Consider the following 15187-nt stretch of genomic DNA (forward strand, 5'->3'; position numbering starts at 1 on the left):
TGACCAGACAGTCACCCCTCCCCTCCCCCAGGCCTTTGAGTCTCCATCCCACATCCGGTTAAGGCTAGGTCCCCAACACTGCCCACAGCCCCATCTGTTTGCTTCTGCCTGTTTCCCCCAAAATGAGGTGGTGTAGACAATGCCCCTTTCCTATGCTCGTGGGTTCCAGGAGCCAGGCATTTGGACAAGTCCCAGAAGGGACAGTTTATTCTGCTGTGTGACATCTGGGGCCTCAGGAGCTGTGATCAAGATCATGCAGAAACTTGTCCACACACTCAAATGGGTCGAGTTTCCCCCAGAAAACCTGCCAAGGGCCTTCTGATCCAGCCCAGACTTCCTCGGGTGCAGTGGCTCTGTTCTAGTAGGTGTTTGCACGCTGGGTTCCAAGACAAGTGTTCCGGATAGAGCAGAAGTCATGGTGCATTGACAGACTGACCTCAGAAGTCCCATGAGACACCTCTGCAGCTGACCCAACAATTCAAGAGAGATTCAGACCTGTGTGTCCAGGAAAATGGAAGAAGGGTTCACGGTTGAAGAGCCTATGGGAATGGGGGCGGGGCAGTGGTTGTAGCCCTGTTCTTTTCCACTACCACATTCATTTTCTGACACCTCTGGGACCAGGCATTGCCCTGTGCCCTACAGCAACCTTGCCTAGACTGACAGCTATCGTTCCCATGTCCCCGTGGCCTCTTGGGCCGCTTGTCTCCCCCAGTCTTCCCCAGTCTTCTTGCACACGAGCCCCATGGCCACCCCCTGGTCTTTGCTTCCCAGGGTGCTCTGTTACTTGCTGGGAACTCTGGAGCTTAGCATTTGCAGAAATTGCACAGGGCTTCTTTCTGATGTCTGTAGTCAGTAGCTCCCGCCCTGACTTTCTCCAGAGGACCAGGAACCTTCATCCACCTGCCAGGCATGTGGATTTCCATTTCCCTTTCCACCAGCCTAGGCCACACCAGGTCCCTCTTCTGTCCTTGAGGACCACACAGCCACCCCACACTCAAGCCAGAGTCCTGTGCTCCAGTGCCCAGACCTGGACCCTCCCAGCAGAAGCTCAAGTCAGGCCCTCCTCTCTCCTGGGCTGCCCTAGATGCCAGTTGTTGGTATTCCTCCTAGGTTCCACCCACAGTTACCTGGCAACGCCAGGTATGTCTGACTCACTATAAAAGGGAGTGCTTGTCCCCTCCTTATTCTTTGCTCTTGCTTTTCTTCCTTCCTTCCCCCTCTGTCCCTTGTCCCTTCTCTCCCCATTCTTCTCCACCCCCCTCCTCCATATGCTCATGGCTGCTCTCTCTCTCTCTCTCCCTCCCTCCCTCCCTTACTCTGTCACTATTACTCCATCAACTCCCCTCCCCATGCCCTGAATAAACTCTACTCTATACTACACCCCATGTGCCTGGTCCCTAATGGGAAGGGCTGCCTCAGCATGGGCCCGCAGAGGCACCCCTTCCTCCACGCCATTCCAGCTCCTCCACCAAGCATATCCCTGGCTTCTTTTTCTTTTTTTCCACAACACAACCCTAGTGACTGAACCCCTCCTGTAGGTACCGCCCTCCAGCCTTGGAAGGCCATTTTCCCAAGTAAGAACTTGAAACGAGGGAATCTCTGACCTTGCCTCTGCCATCTGAGTTCTTGTTGTGCAGCCCTGTGTGCCACCCTCGTCCTCACACCTGTGCTCACGGTTCCAACCCCTCTAAATCCTGAAGCTGTTCCATGGGACAGGGACACCTTGCTGTGACCTCATGAAACTGAGGGCTAAATTTTTCTCTGGCAAAGGGTACATTCTTTTTTTTTTTTTCAAAAAAAAAAGATTTATTTATTTATTTTATGTGAGTACACTGTAGCTGTCTTCAGACACACTAGAAGAGAGCATCATATCTCATTACAGATGGTTACAAGCCACCATGTGGTTGCTGGGATTTGAACTCAGAATCTCCAGAAGAGCAATTGGTACTCTTAACCACTGAGTCATCTCTCTAGCCCAAAGGGTGCATTATTTCTCACACTATCCAATGAGGTAAGCACTGGCCATTTAAATGTGTGGCTGAGCAAATGAAGCACGTGTGCGCATGCGTGTGCGTGTGTGTCTGTTTGTATACATGTGTAAAGGCCAGAGGTCAACATCAAGTAAGTATCTTCCTCTAACTTTTCGCCTTGGTTTTTGTTGCAGCATCTCTCACTGAACCCTGAACTCATGACAGACTGGTCAGTAAACTCCACACACCCCTCTCTGCCTCTCCGGCACTGAGAGTACACATGCGCACTGCTGAGCCTGTGGGTTTTACATGGATGCTGGGGACTGAACTTGGGTCTCCATGTTTGCCCTCAAGCATTTTAGATCCACGTCCCTAGCCTGGGGAACTGAATTTGAAGTTCATTTCTTTAATTTGGATGTAAATGGATGCACACAGTTGTTGTTGCTACATTGGATTGTGCCACTCTGAAGAGTCATTTCTTCCAGGAAGCCCTCCCTAAACAACCAAGGCTGGGGTAGAAGCCCCTCTTCCAGAGTGCACTAACTCCCCACCAGCCCGTGAGTTCTTTTGTCATAGCACCTCCAGCTCAACGGTCTCACGGATTAGAAGCATTTTCCTGGCTCAGATCTAGGCCCAGACTGTCTGAGTGCGGATCTGCACATGGGTATACAGGGAGCTTGCTGGTAGGCGCACTTGCATGCACCCCTTTGACTTTGGCTGGACCTGTGTGGTCTCTGGCCAGCTGAGAATCAGGGTCTCCCACACAGATGCTGGCGCCCTGGACAGGGTCGGAAATGTGTCTCTGAATTGGCCTTTGTGAAAATTAAAGCCTGTTTTCACTCTAGTTTCTCAGAGGATTCATCAGCAATGCAGATGGAGCCTCACAAAACCCCAGCGGACAGCTTCCAGCTTTTTTGTGGGGACCACCTGCACTTCCACACTGTCTACAGACAGCCTCCTAGGCAAGCCCAGAGGATTGCCATTTAAATGACCTCCTAGTTAAATGACCTCCTAGGGCAAAGTCTTGGCCTGGGCTTGTGACATTCTTGAACTGGGGTGTTGCATTTCTTCTGGACAGAGGCAAGAGCAGGCCTGGATTCTCTCCCTACTCAAGTTCCCTACCTACTGCACTGTGGTTCTGGGAGGGCCTCTTCCACCCAGCCATCTCATAGCCCAGGGGCAGGTTCTGGCCTAGAGGGAGGGGCAGGCAGGAGTTGTACCCTTTGGAGCTTCCTGGCAAGAGGGGACTGCTTGCCTTTGTCAGTTTCCAGCCACCTCCTTGAAAAAAATGCTGTGATGATTAAAAGGAAAATGCCCCCTCCACACACACACACACCCCTTCAGGTTCTCAGTCATTTGGACCTTTGGTCCCCAGTGGGCACAGCTGTTTAGGAAGATGTAGGTGCAGCCTCACTGGAGGAAGCACATCACTGGGGAGGCTTGAAGATTTAAAGCCTTGTACCACTTTCAGGTGACTTAGCGTCCTGCTCACAGTTGAGATGTAAGCTCTCAGTTTCCCTCAATGGCTGCTCATTGCCTCGATTCCAGCTATAAAGGGCAGTGGTCAGGGTTCCTTCTGGAACTGTAAGCTCCCCAAAAACTCTTCATACATTGCCTTGCTCAGATATTTTATCAAACTAATAGGAAGTAACTAATAGGAAGAGAATCTTAGGAACCAGACGCTGAACATGATTTCAGGGGCCAGGTCCGGTTTCTATGGCAGGGAGAGACAGACTGAGGTCAGGGGCTTCTGGGCTCTGAACGGCAGAACGGGGTTTGGGAGCCTTAAGGTAAACCTCAGCCAAGGGTTCTGGACACCATGGCCATAACCCCACCCTGGACTCCATCATGTCCTCCACCCACTTTGTGGAGAGAGAATCCCTGTCCTGCCTGGCACTGGATAGTGGGTAGTTGCCCTCAGTTGGGGCCTTGCTATCCAAGTATGACATCTTGTGAAAAAGCAATGGCCCTCCAAGGTGACACTCTGTGGGAAAGCAATAGATTCTCATGCAAGATGCCCTGGCTTCCATCTCCATTTCTGCAGTAACCACTTTCTTCCAAAAATAGACCACAGGGCCTGGTCTTTTGCAAGGCTGTAGTGACAGTCCCCTATAGGGTGCAATAACAGTCCCCTGTAGAGTACAATAACAGTCCCCTATAGGGTGTGGTGATAGTCCCCTAAAGGATACAGTGACAATCCCCTATGGGGTGCAGAGACAGTCCCCTATAGGGTGTAGGGATTAGCCAGACAGCCGCAGCTGCCTCTGAGGCTACCATTGTTTTTTGGTTTTTTGTTTGTTTGTTTTTGTTTTGTTTTGTTTTTTTGAGACAGGGTTTCTCTGTGTAGCCCTGGCTGTCCTGGAACTCACTATGTAGACCAGGTTGGCCTCAAAAAGAAATCTGCCTGCCTCTGCCTCTGCCTCCCATGTGCTGGGATTACAGGCAAGCGCCACCACGCCCAGCTGCCACCATTGTTTTTTGAGTCTCACAATGGATGAATGCATGAGTGAACAAGGAAGAGTGGGGAGAAAAAAATATGGGGTCCTGAGAACAGTAAGAAGCCGCTCATCCTGGAACTTTTAGAGTCAGCTGAGGGTCAAGGGGTTTCTGATAGGGGAGTGACGGGGCTGTTTGTGTCACGTGTGAGTCGTGTGTGTGTGTGCTTGTGTAGGGGGTCTGTCTGCATGTGTATAAATGCACACACACCCATGTGGGTCTCACTCTATAGCCCTGGTTGGCCTTGAACTCACAGAGCCCTGCCTCTGCCTCCCAGGTGCTGCTACTAAAGGCATGTACCACTATGCTTTGCCGCACTGTGTTTTAGACAGGGTCTCTTGCTGAACCTGGAACTGAACTGATTCAGATAGACTCACCAGCCAGGAAGTCTAGGGCTCCTGCCTCTACGTCTTCAGAGCTGGGATTTTATGATCTGGGTGCTGAGGAGCTAAACTTGGTTGGGTCTTCCTGCTTCTGCAGCAAACTCTTTATTCACCCAGGAATCCTCTGCACAACAACCCTACATCTTACATGAGGAGCTCCACATGGCAGCCCCAAACCTGTGAACCTTCCCCACCCACAAAAGCCCCAGTTGTCTCAGGGATCTCCTCTTATCCCAGACATCTTTCTTAACCTTGTCCCCAAATTAGCCCTCCCCTGCCTGGCCCTGCCTCCCCTAGATACTTAGGAACTGAAATCATGAGTGCTAGCCTGTGCTAGCAATACAGCACCTCCCATTGTTTTGTTTGTTTTGATTGGCCTGCTGGGGGTAGAGAGCCACTCTTAGCCACCTAAACAGAGTAGTTGGGCTTCATTGCCATATCCCATTATATTACATATCCCCTATCAGAAGGCGGTCTCCTTGGACAGGAAAACCACAGGGAGGAGCAGCTACTCACAAGCTGGTCCCAAGCAGCTCATAAACTGCTCCCTCTAAGCTGGGTGGAGAAAATGAAGATGGGGGGTCCTGGGTGGAGTCACGGCTATACTGTCCAGCACAATTAGCATTCCTTTCTTCCTAGCCTAAAGGAATCAACCTCTCTGTCTCCCCCCACCTAAGAATGAATCCAGTTGCACTGGTCAGTCAAGGGACTACAGCTCAGCTGCTGATTGGCCTTGAGTCATGCTAAAGCCTTAGAGGGAATGTTTATCCCTTTAGTGAGATAATGTACTTCCCTTTGCCAGAATCCAGTACAATGGTGACTATGTGGTTGCTGTGAGGTTGTGTTAGATCACACGTCCTTCTGCATCCCCTACACACACACACACACACACACACTTACAAATGGCATGGCCTTTTTTTCTTCTTCTTGATCCTCCTCTCTGAGCACATTTGAGATTTACAGATTTCCTGGCCTAGGTTTGCTTGTTTTTTTTTTTTTTTTTTTTTTTTTTTTTTGTTTTTTGTTTTTTTTTCCTTCTTGAATTTTTGAGACACTGTGTCTATGAAATCCCGACTGTTCTGGAGCTCCATATGCAGACCAGGCTATCGCTGAACTCAGAGACCCTCCTGCCTATGCTTCTGGGGTGCTGGAATTAAAGGCATGTGATACCACCCCTGGCTACGAGCTTTTCTTTTAAACTCTATTAAAATTGTTTTTGAGCTTCCTTTGGAGTCCATTCTTAAATTATTTTAGTAATGAGACTAAGGGTCCAAAGAAAGAACATGGGTAGCCTGTGCCTCTAAGAGAGACTCCCTGAAATGTCTCTACCTGTGGTCATCTTCAATGTCGCTTCATTTTCCAAAATGGCTGCTGGGCCCCAGCCTGTCTTCATCCCCAGGGAATCAGCAAGAAGCCAGGAAGTGGAAAGAGCCATGCTCTTTATTTATCTGCCTAGTGCAGCATTTCCATGAGTCCTATCCAGTTCATTCCTTGGTCACGACAGGATCTCCATGGTCACGCCTGGCTTCAAGGGAAGCTGGGAAGTGTAATCACTTAGATGGCTCAGTTTCCCTAGAATAAAATTAGGGTTCTGATACTGTGGTGCTTTGAATAAGAAGGGCTCATAGATTGAAATGCTTGACCACTGGGGAATGACACTATTTAAAAGGATTAGGAGGTGTGGCCTTGTTGGAGGAAGTGTGTCCCTTGGGTGGGCTTCGAGGTCTCAAGTGTCCAAGCCAGGCTCGGTGGCTCTCTTCCTTCTATGGATCCAGATTTAAAACTCACAACTACTTCTACAACACCGTGTCTGCCTGCCTGCTGCCGTGCTTCCTGCCATGCTGGTACTGGACTAAGCCTCTGAAACTGTGAGCCAGCCCCAATTAAATAGTTCTTTTAAGAGAGCTGTGCTCATGCTGTCTCTTCACAGCAATGGAAGACTAAGACGTGTCAAAGTAAAAAGAGACTAGATGGGACATGGTGGCCCACGCCTTTACTCCCAGTACTAGGGAACCAAAGGCAAAGCACTGTGAGTTCAAAGCTACACATAGAAACCCTTCACACACACACACACACACACACACAGAGAGAGAGAGAGAGAGAGAGAGAGAGAGAGAGAGAGACTGGACAAAAGGTTTCAGACTCGGGATTCAAGAGGACACAGAGATAGATTTTTTTGGTAAAAGTCTTATTAGATGAGATAGTAACATGACAGACAAACAGCTGGATGGTGGGGCACTGAGGAGAGATCAGGCCCACATGACACACAGGAGGTCCCTTCTTACAGTTTCAGAGAAACCATGTGGTTGATGAGCTGTCACCAAACTGACTTCTTGGCAGCCTGGGGGACAGAAGGGTCTTGCATTTCAAGGAAAGACTGTGGGGCCTTGAGGGTGGGAATGGCCTGTGAGGAAAAGTGGTCCACTCAGTTACTGTGGAGTTGTTTGTGGTCTGGGTGTGGCAGTTCACAGGATCCGGTGGCCTGGGGCCTACATTACAGAATCTGCTGTGAGGGCGCCTGCCCTTGCTCTCTCATTCCTCATAACTGTTTCCTGGGAACGGGTTTGAGTCAGGAGCCATCCCGACCCAAGGCTGGATGGGCTCCTTAATTTCTGCAGCATTCTTGTCTTTATTCCCAGCACTTGGAAGGTAGAGACAAACAGTACAGAAGTTCAAGGCCATCTTTGGCTATTTAGTGAGTTGGAGACCAGCTTGGGTTAAGTAAGAACCCAGCTCAAACATGCACATTACATGTTTATGTTTATATGTAGACTGTGGTGGGGGTCAAATTCCTCTGCATGGCCTCAAGCACCAGGCAGGTGACACATTTCAACTGAGGAGGAAACAGGCTCAGAAATGTAGATTAGCTTCTACAGTGACAAAATATGAGCCTTGTTTTGTTTGTGGGCTGAACTTGATTCCAGACAGTACCTGAGGCCTGGCTTTGCTTACAGGTGGAGCCATGATCATGATCATGACGAGAGCCGTCGCACACGAGCCGCACACGAGCCGCACACGAGCCGCACACGAGCCGCACACGAGCCGCACACGAGCCGCACACGAGCCGCACAGAGCCGCACAGAGCCGCACACGAGATCTCAATTTATCCTTTCTTTCCCTTCCCTTCCCTTCCCTTCTTCCCTTCCCTTCCCTTTCCTTTCCTTTTTTTTTTTTTTTTGTTTTTGTTTTTGTTTTTTTCTTTTTTCTTTTGGTTTTTTTCGAGACAGGGTTTCTCTGTGTAGCCCTGGCTGTCTTGGAACTCACTCTGTAGACCAGGCTGGCCTTAAACTCAGAAATCTACCTGCCTCTGCCTCCCAAGTGCTGGGATTAAAGGCGTGCGCCGCCGCCGCCACCACCCTGCTTTTTTCTTTTCTTTAAAATAGAGAATAATTCATTTTATTTATCTGTTTATTTTTAAAATTTTAAGAAATTAAAGATTTATTTATTATATTAAGTAAACGGTAGCTGTCTTCAGACACTCCATAAGAGAGAGTCAGATCTTGTTATGGATGGTTGAGCCACCATGTAGTTGCTGGGATTTGAACTCAGAACCTTTGGAAGAACAGTCAGCACTCTTAATGGCTGAGCCATCTCTCCAGCCCTATCTGTTCATTTTTAAGTGCCTCTGTGTGTATATAGGTGTCCTTAGAGGCCCGAAAAGGGTGACAGATCCTTGGAGCTGGAGTTACCGACAGCTGTCACTTGATGTGGGTGCTGGGAACAGAACTCAGTTACCTGGAAGGGCAGCTGACTAGCTGCTAGTCTCTCCAGACCTGTTTGTGTTTGGTTTTTTGTTTGTTTTTGAGACAAGTAAGACAAGGTCTCTTTACATAACTCTGGCTATTCTAGAACTCAGTACATAGGCCAGGCTGGCCTCAAACTCAAAGAGATCTGCCTGCCTCTGCCTCCGCAGCCCTGCAATTAAAGTCATACACCAACATCCTAGGTTAGACATATGTATTTTTTTAAAGATTTAATTTTTTTATATATAAGAGTACACTGTCACTATCTTCAGACACACCAGAAGAAGGCATCAGATCACATTACAGATGGTTTTGAACCATCATGTAGTTGCTGGGAATTGAACTCAGGACCTCTGGAAGAGCAGTCAGTGCTCTTAACCACTGAGCCATCTCACCAGCTCCCAAACACATGTATTTATTTAGTAGTTCATTTGTTTTTGAGATAGGGTCTCCTGTAACCCTGGCTGGCTTTGGATTTGATCTATGGCTGATGATGCTCTTGAACTGATCCTCCTACCTACACCTCCCAAGCGCTGAGGTCACGGGTGCACATTACTACACCTGACTTCATCTTAGCTTTAGAATGAACCCTGACATCCTTTTCCAGACCAGTCTAAGCTCTAACCCCGCTTGTTGAACCCTACCAAGGAGAGTTGACTTCTGGGCTCTAGCCGTGCATGTAAGGACAAGGTTGAGCTCCAGGCTGGCGGGGCCCAGTCCCTCCAGTCCTTGCAGAATAGGGCAAAGAGCAAACCCATCCAGTGGACCCAGCAGAGAGTCAAGTGGACGCTTTGAGAAACAGAAGGAGTTGGCCAGCTTCTCCCTAGTAATTTTCCCAGTCCAGACAGCTGTAATAGGGAAAGTATTGAAATTTAAATCCAAGCCCAGCCTAACCTCTCACCGCCTGCTAGCAGCCGCCCGCCTGTAATCTCGAGCTGGCTATCTCCTCCTGGGGAGAACGACAAACCGACTCCGGGAAAGTGATAAATTTTCAATTTTATTTTAAAATATACCAGATGGGAGATTTTATTGGAGCCATAAATATGTCAAGAGCAATGTTGGTGTGTGCTGGGCGATGCCCCCTCCTCGGGGCCTCTCTCCCTGTTTAGAAATTCCATCAGATTCTTAATAAGAGGCTCGAGTTCGGCTGCAGCAAAATAGTCTGTATATTAAAGCAATTGAATTTCCATTTGCCAGACAGCTTGCGCTCTAAGCTTCCAGGTTCCAGGGGCGTGGGGTTGCTAAGCTCATCCTAAATGAACCTAAACTAATAACTTCAGGCTAAGGTGGAAAAGAGGGGTGGAGGGAGGGAGTTGGCGACACCAATCCAGACTCTGGGGAAGGAAGGAAAGATCTACCTTCATCTGTCCTGCTAAGATGCCATCTAGGAATGAAAATCCTCACAAGCTGAAGCTCCTCACAAGCCAGCTCCCTCTGTTCTCTCTCTCTCTCTCTCTCTCTCTCTCTCTGTGTGTGTGTGTGTGTGTGTTTCTTGGTTTTTCAAGATAGGTTTTCTCTGTGTAGCCCTGGTTGTCCTGGAACTCACTCTGTAGATCAGGCTGGCCTTTAACTCAGAAATCCTTCTGCCTCTGCCTTCCAACCCTCTGTTCTCAAAGGGGAAACTGAGGACCAAAAGCTCAGTGATGTGGCTAGAGTGATGGTCCCTATTGCTGATGTTATCCTGCTCTGGGTGATTTTGTGGAGCGAGTGGTGATTCGATGTGGTTAGTGGCATCTCCGGGTCCCCGCTCCCACCCCGATCTCCAGCCTAAGCATCCCTTTGGAAGGTCGTTCTACATTCTGGGTGTTTTTTCTCTCTGGCTCTGGCTGAGGATTTACTCTCAGAGCCTCCTTCACCAGATCTTTCTTCGCTCCCTCCTGGATTGCAGACTTTTGTACAGCCTCAGGCACCTGGATTGACAGGGACCTTAGAGATGACTTGATAAAAAAAAAGGGGGTGGGTAGGGAGAATGAAAGGAACACTACGAATATGATTCTAGAACAATCTGGGAGTGGTGTCTACAATCTGCTCAGCTTTTTGTGGCTAACTTCAGCCCTAGATCAGAGGCGCATCCCCAGGTTAGACCCAGACGTTACCCAGTGAGTGACCAGGAGTTGAGCCTCAGAAAGAACACAGCCTCACCTCTCAGTTGAAGCCTCCTCTTGCAATGTGAGGTCACACTGCTAAATCTCCACAGTTAGCCAAAAGTGTGGGTTTATATATACTGCTGACTCCCACATGCTGGAGATGAGCCCCACAAAGCACCAGGCATGATGCTGGCTCCTAGAAAGTGTCCCAGAATTTTTCCTCCGACTCCTGTTTCACGGGGCTCACATTCCTGGATGTGGCCTGTGCTCACTGTCTCTCCTCATGGGTTTGAGTCTCTGACTTACCTGATATCACTTCTGGGGACAGCAACGTCTCCCCTACCCCATTCCCACGCCCCTGACAGGATTTCTCTGTATATCCTTGACTGTCCTGGAGCTCACTCTGTAGACCAGGCTGACTTCCAACTCACAGAGATCCACCTGCCTCTGTTCCCTGAGTGCTGAGATTAAAGGCATGCACCACTGTTGCCTGGCCAGCCAGCAACTTCTAACTAAACAGAGAAGGATGTAGACCCTGGGGGCAGAAGAGGTTCAAATCCTGGCTTTTACCTCCTTGCTGTAAGTATCCAGGGACTGCTGTGATGATTTGCTATGAGCCATTCCCCCAAACCCTGGGCTTTGTTCCCATGCAGTGTTGAGAGTTGGGGTTCCTGGAAAGCATGTGCATCATGAGAACTCTGACCTTATCAGTGGATTATCCTGATGACTGATCCATAGCTCTTTGATATGATTGGAAGGTGGTGGAAACTAGGAGGTGGGGTCCTGTTGGAGGAGGTGGGGTCCTGTTGGAGGAGGTGGAGTCCTATTGGAGGAGATGGGGTCCTGTTGGAGGAGGTGGGGTCCTGTTGGAGGAGGTGGGGTCCTGTTGGAGGAGGTGGGGTCCTGTTGGAGGAGGTGGGGTCCTGTTGGAGGAGGTGGGGTCCTGTTGGAGGAGGTGGGGTCCTGTTGGAGGAGGTGGGGTCCTGTTGGAGGAGGTGGGGTCCTGTTGGAGGAGGTGGGGTCCTGTTGGAGAGGTGGGATTTTATAGGCAGAGGTGAGACATCCTGTGGGATATATTTATCCCTGATCTCTCCTGCGTACCACACCAAGGGATAAGCATCTTTTCCTCTCAATATCCTCCTGCCAGGATGCTTGCCTCACCAAGCAAATGCAGCAGCTGATGGGGGTTGGGGGCTGAAATCCCGGAAACCATGAGCCAAACAAACTTTTCCCTCTCTGTGTTGCTTTGCTCAGGGAGTTTGTCAAGGTGACTAAAGTGAGTGGCACTTCTCTGAACTTCTCTGAAGAACTTCTGCTTCTTCACTGAGAGTGGGTGATCAATGCCTTTCCTCAGGACACACCGAGAGCTGTGTGATGCAACCTTCCAGGAGCATGTCAGATTCGCAGTAGGTGGTGGGTAGAGGACTGACTTGGAGTCCTTGCACTGTTTAATGGGTCTCTTTCCCCCTCTGGCTCTCAAGGTCCATGATATCTCTGTGGACCTCTGCCTGAGTGTGTTCCTTCCTCCTCTGTAGGGATGGCCAAGGACATTCCAAAGCTGGAAGCTGAGTGAAGAAGACTGTGTCCTTAGCCACACGCTAGTTTGTTCGCGCAGGTGCCATCTGTGGAGGGCGGGAGCTGCGGAGGGCTAGATAAGGCAGGTGCATCTTGTGGAAGCACCATCTACCCATCCTGGTTGCTGAACCCATGCCTTCCAACACTGTAGGCGATGACAAAGGCAGGGCATGGGTGCAGTGGGACAGCTAAGCCTGTGAGAGCCTGTGACCTGCTTTCAGCACCCCATGAGGACAAGGAAGAGGCCAAGCTCTGGCCTATGTCTTCCCATGCTTTGTTTTCTGGCCCTCAAGCAAAGGCTGGTTTATTCTGCTTTGAGGCTCTCAGCACCGATCTCTGCTATTTACTGCCCAGGTCCTTATCCAGCAGCTACTGTGTTAGGCATCACACGTTCTTTGCTGGGAGAGTTCATGTTGAGCAAGGCTCTGAAGTCCTAGCCCTCCTAGAGTTAGACTTCAGAGGAGAAGAGAGAAAGCCTGCAAGGGAGCTCAGGTTAAAGGGTTGGAGACGGCTGGAGAGATGACTCAGTGGTTAACCAATTGCTCTTCCAGAGGTCTTGAGTTCAATTTCCAGCAACCACATGATGGCTCACCAACCATCTGTAACGGGATCTGATGCCCTCTTCTGGTGTGTCTGAAGACAAAGTGTGCTCACATACATACAATAAATAAGTCTTTAAAGAGTCAGAAAGTGAAAGATTCTCCAATCCCAGCACTCTGGAGAGAGATAAAGAACAGGAATTCAAAGTCATTGTTGGCTACACAGAAAGTTTGAGGTCAGCCTGAGATATATGAGACTCTGTTAGAAGAAAAAGGAAAACCAAACCAACCAACCAACCAAACAACACACACACACACACAACACACACACACACACACACACACACACATTTTACCCAACAGAGAAACCCTAAGTATGTCTCTCTCTTCAGAATAGCACCTAGCTACTGACATCACTCTGCTGGGACACTGTGTGTAAGTCCTTGAGCTAATCTACTTGCTCGTGTAACAACATCTCTCCATCCAGTCTCTACCAAATTCTGCTCCCCACCCCCATCTCCAGAAATTCTAGCCTGTGACTTCAGGCTTTTTCTGTGAAACTCCTCATCCCCAAAATGTGTAAGAAGAGGCTCCATCTGCCGTGCAGGCTCTAACTCCCTGCAGAGGCCCTGCCATGCTGTTTTTAGTCCCTACCATGCCTTGTCTGTCTGTCCATAGTGTTAGTAATTCTTCCAATAAACTCCTTATCGATACCCAGTGATCTTGCCCAGTGTCTTCTTGACCCTCCGGCCCCCATCTGAAGCCTGACGTAAACTCCATCTTATCTTTGTAAAATGACTGACTTTGCTTCCCCGCCCCCCACTCATCTTGGGATTCTGTTCTGTAGCATCCCCAAGCGTATGAGTAAGTGGGACCTAAAGGAGGCGGGCACTCTCCCCGCTGTTGCTGGCAGTGTTGGGCCGTCTCCCTGCTCCCTCAGACTTCCTCATCCATTTGCCTTGTGCCTCTAGAGTCCTATCATACCCTTTCTGACACTTAGTTCTGCTTCTCTCTTGGCAGTGCGATGACGGTGTTCTCTTTGTCTCTCCTCTGGGAGCAGCCAGACCCACCCCAGCCTCTACAAGACGTTCTGGGTGTATACAGTGGACTTTCCCGGGTTCTATTGCCCCTTAACCAGCAGTGTGGCGTGAAATAAGTTATTTAACCTCTCTTTGTCCCGTTTCCCCAGCTGCAACACAAGATCAGTAGGTGGTAGTCCTGTTATGTAAGGATGCTATGAAGACCTTGATAGATGAGCCGGGTGGACGGACTCATGTATGAACTCATCTGAACTCATGCCTGGTCCTGGTTCAGTGTGACTCTGGTTGTACACACACACAGCACAACAGTAAGAGGTAGGCACCTTTTAGAAATATAATTTGCAGGGCACAGCCTCTCCACCCTGACAATTTTTTCTCCCTTCCATAGCCATCCTTGAGTAAGAAGCTGCCAGGAGGTCCCCTGGGCCTGGATCCGCGGGGCAGATCCACTCCTATTGCAGAGGCGCGTCCCTGAACTGAACTAGCCCTCTAGATCCGCCAGCCACCGATCGATCTCTGGCCACAGAGGCAGCCAACCAGACACACACTTTTAACAGCCTCTTAACGTGATGGAGTTGAGTGAGCTCTGAGAGAGCAGGCACGCCAGGGGCTGCAGGAAGCTTTCAAGGTCATTCGGCATCAGCCTGACCTTGAAGCCAGTAGCTGGCAGGGAACAGCCCAGGGGCTGCTGGGATGGGGACTAAGAGCGACTTTCCTTTTCTTCGGCTTGTCAAGGAGGCCCTGGGGGCCTAAGCTGAGGAAAAGCATTTAAAAAAAAAAAATCAGGAGGAGGTATTAAGCTACTTAAAGAGGCAGAGTAGTGAACAAGGGGACAAACTTTGCTGGGGGCAGTGACAGAACCCCTTCCCCCATTTCTTTGTCGCTGGCCAAAAAAAAAAAAAAAAAAAAAAAAAAGGCCCTGGCTGTGGAATGGACAGGCTGGGAAGATAAATTAAGGCCCTTCCCACCACTCCTAAAGCTGGTCTTGTGAGGACCTGCTATGTCCTTTGTCCAGTAGATGGATGAAAGTCTGGGCAGTGCCGTGAAGACCCATGACTGGGTGGGTCTTACAATGTGAGGCCACCAGCCAGGCCACTCACACCCAGCTTTTCCTAGAGAGAGCAAGCACTCAATGCTCCGGTTGGCTGCAGCTCCTCAGGCCTAGCCAGAGAAGTCAGGATTCTGGCCCCGCTCAGCCGCAGCTTGGGCAAGAGGATGGCATAGCTCCCTCTGTCGGTCAGATCAGGGGTGTTATGAGCCCATTTCACAGATGGAGGTGGAGAACTGGCATGGTTTTCCAGCGGCTGCTCTTTGGGCCAGCAGAGGACTTCAAAGCGAAGCCTGATTCCCATCT

The sequence above is a fragment of the Apodemus sylvaticus genome, chromosome 7 (genome assembly GCF_947179515.1).
Source record: "Apodemus sylvaticus chromosome 7, mApoSyl1.1, whole genome shotgun sequence".
Lineage (NCBI taxonomy): Eukaryota > Metazoa > Chordata > Mammalia > Rodentia > Muridae > Apodemus > Apodemus sylvaticus.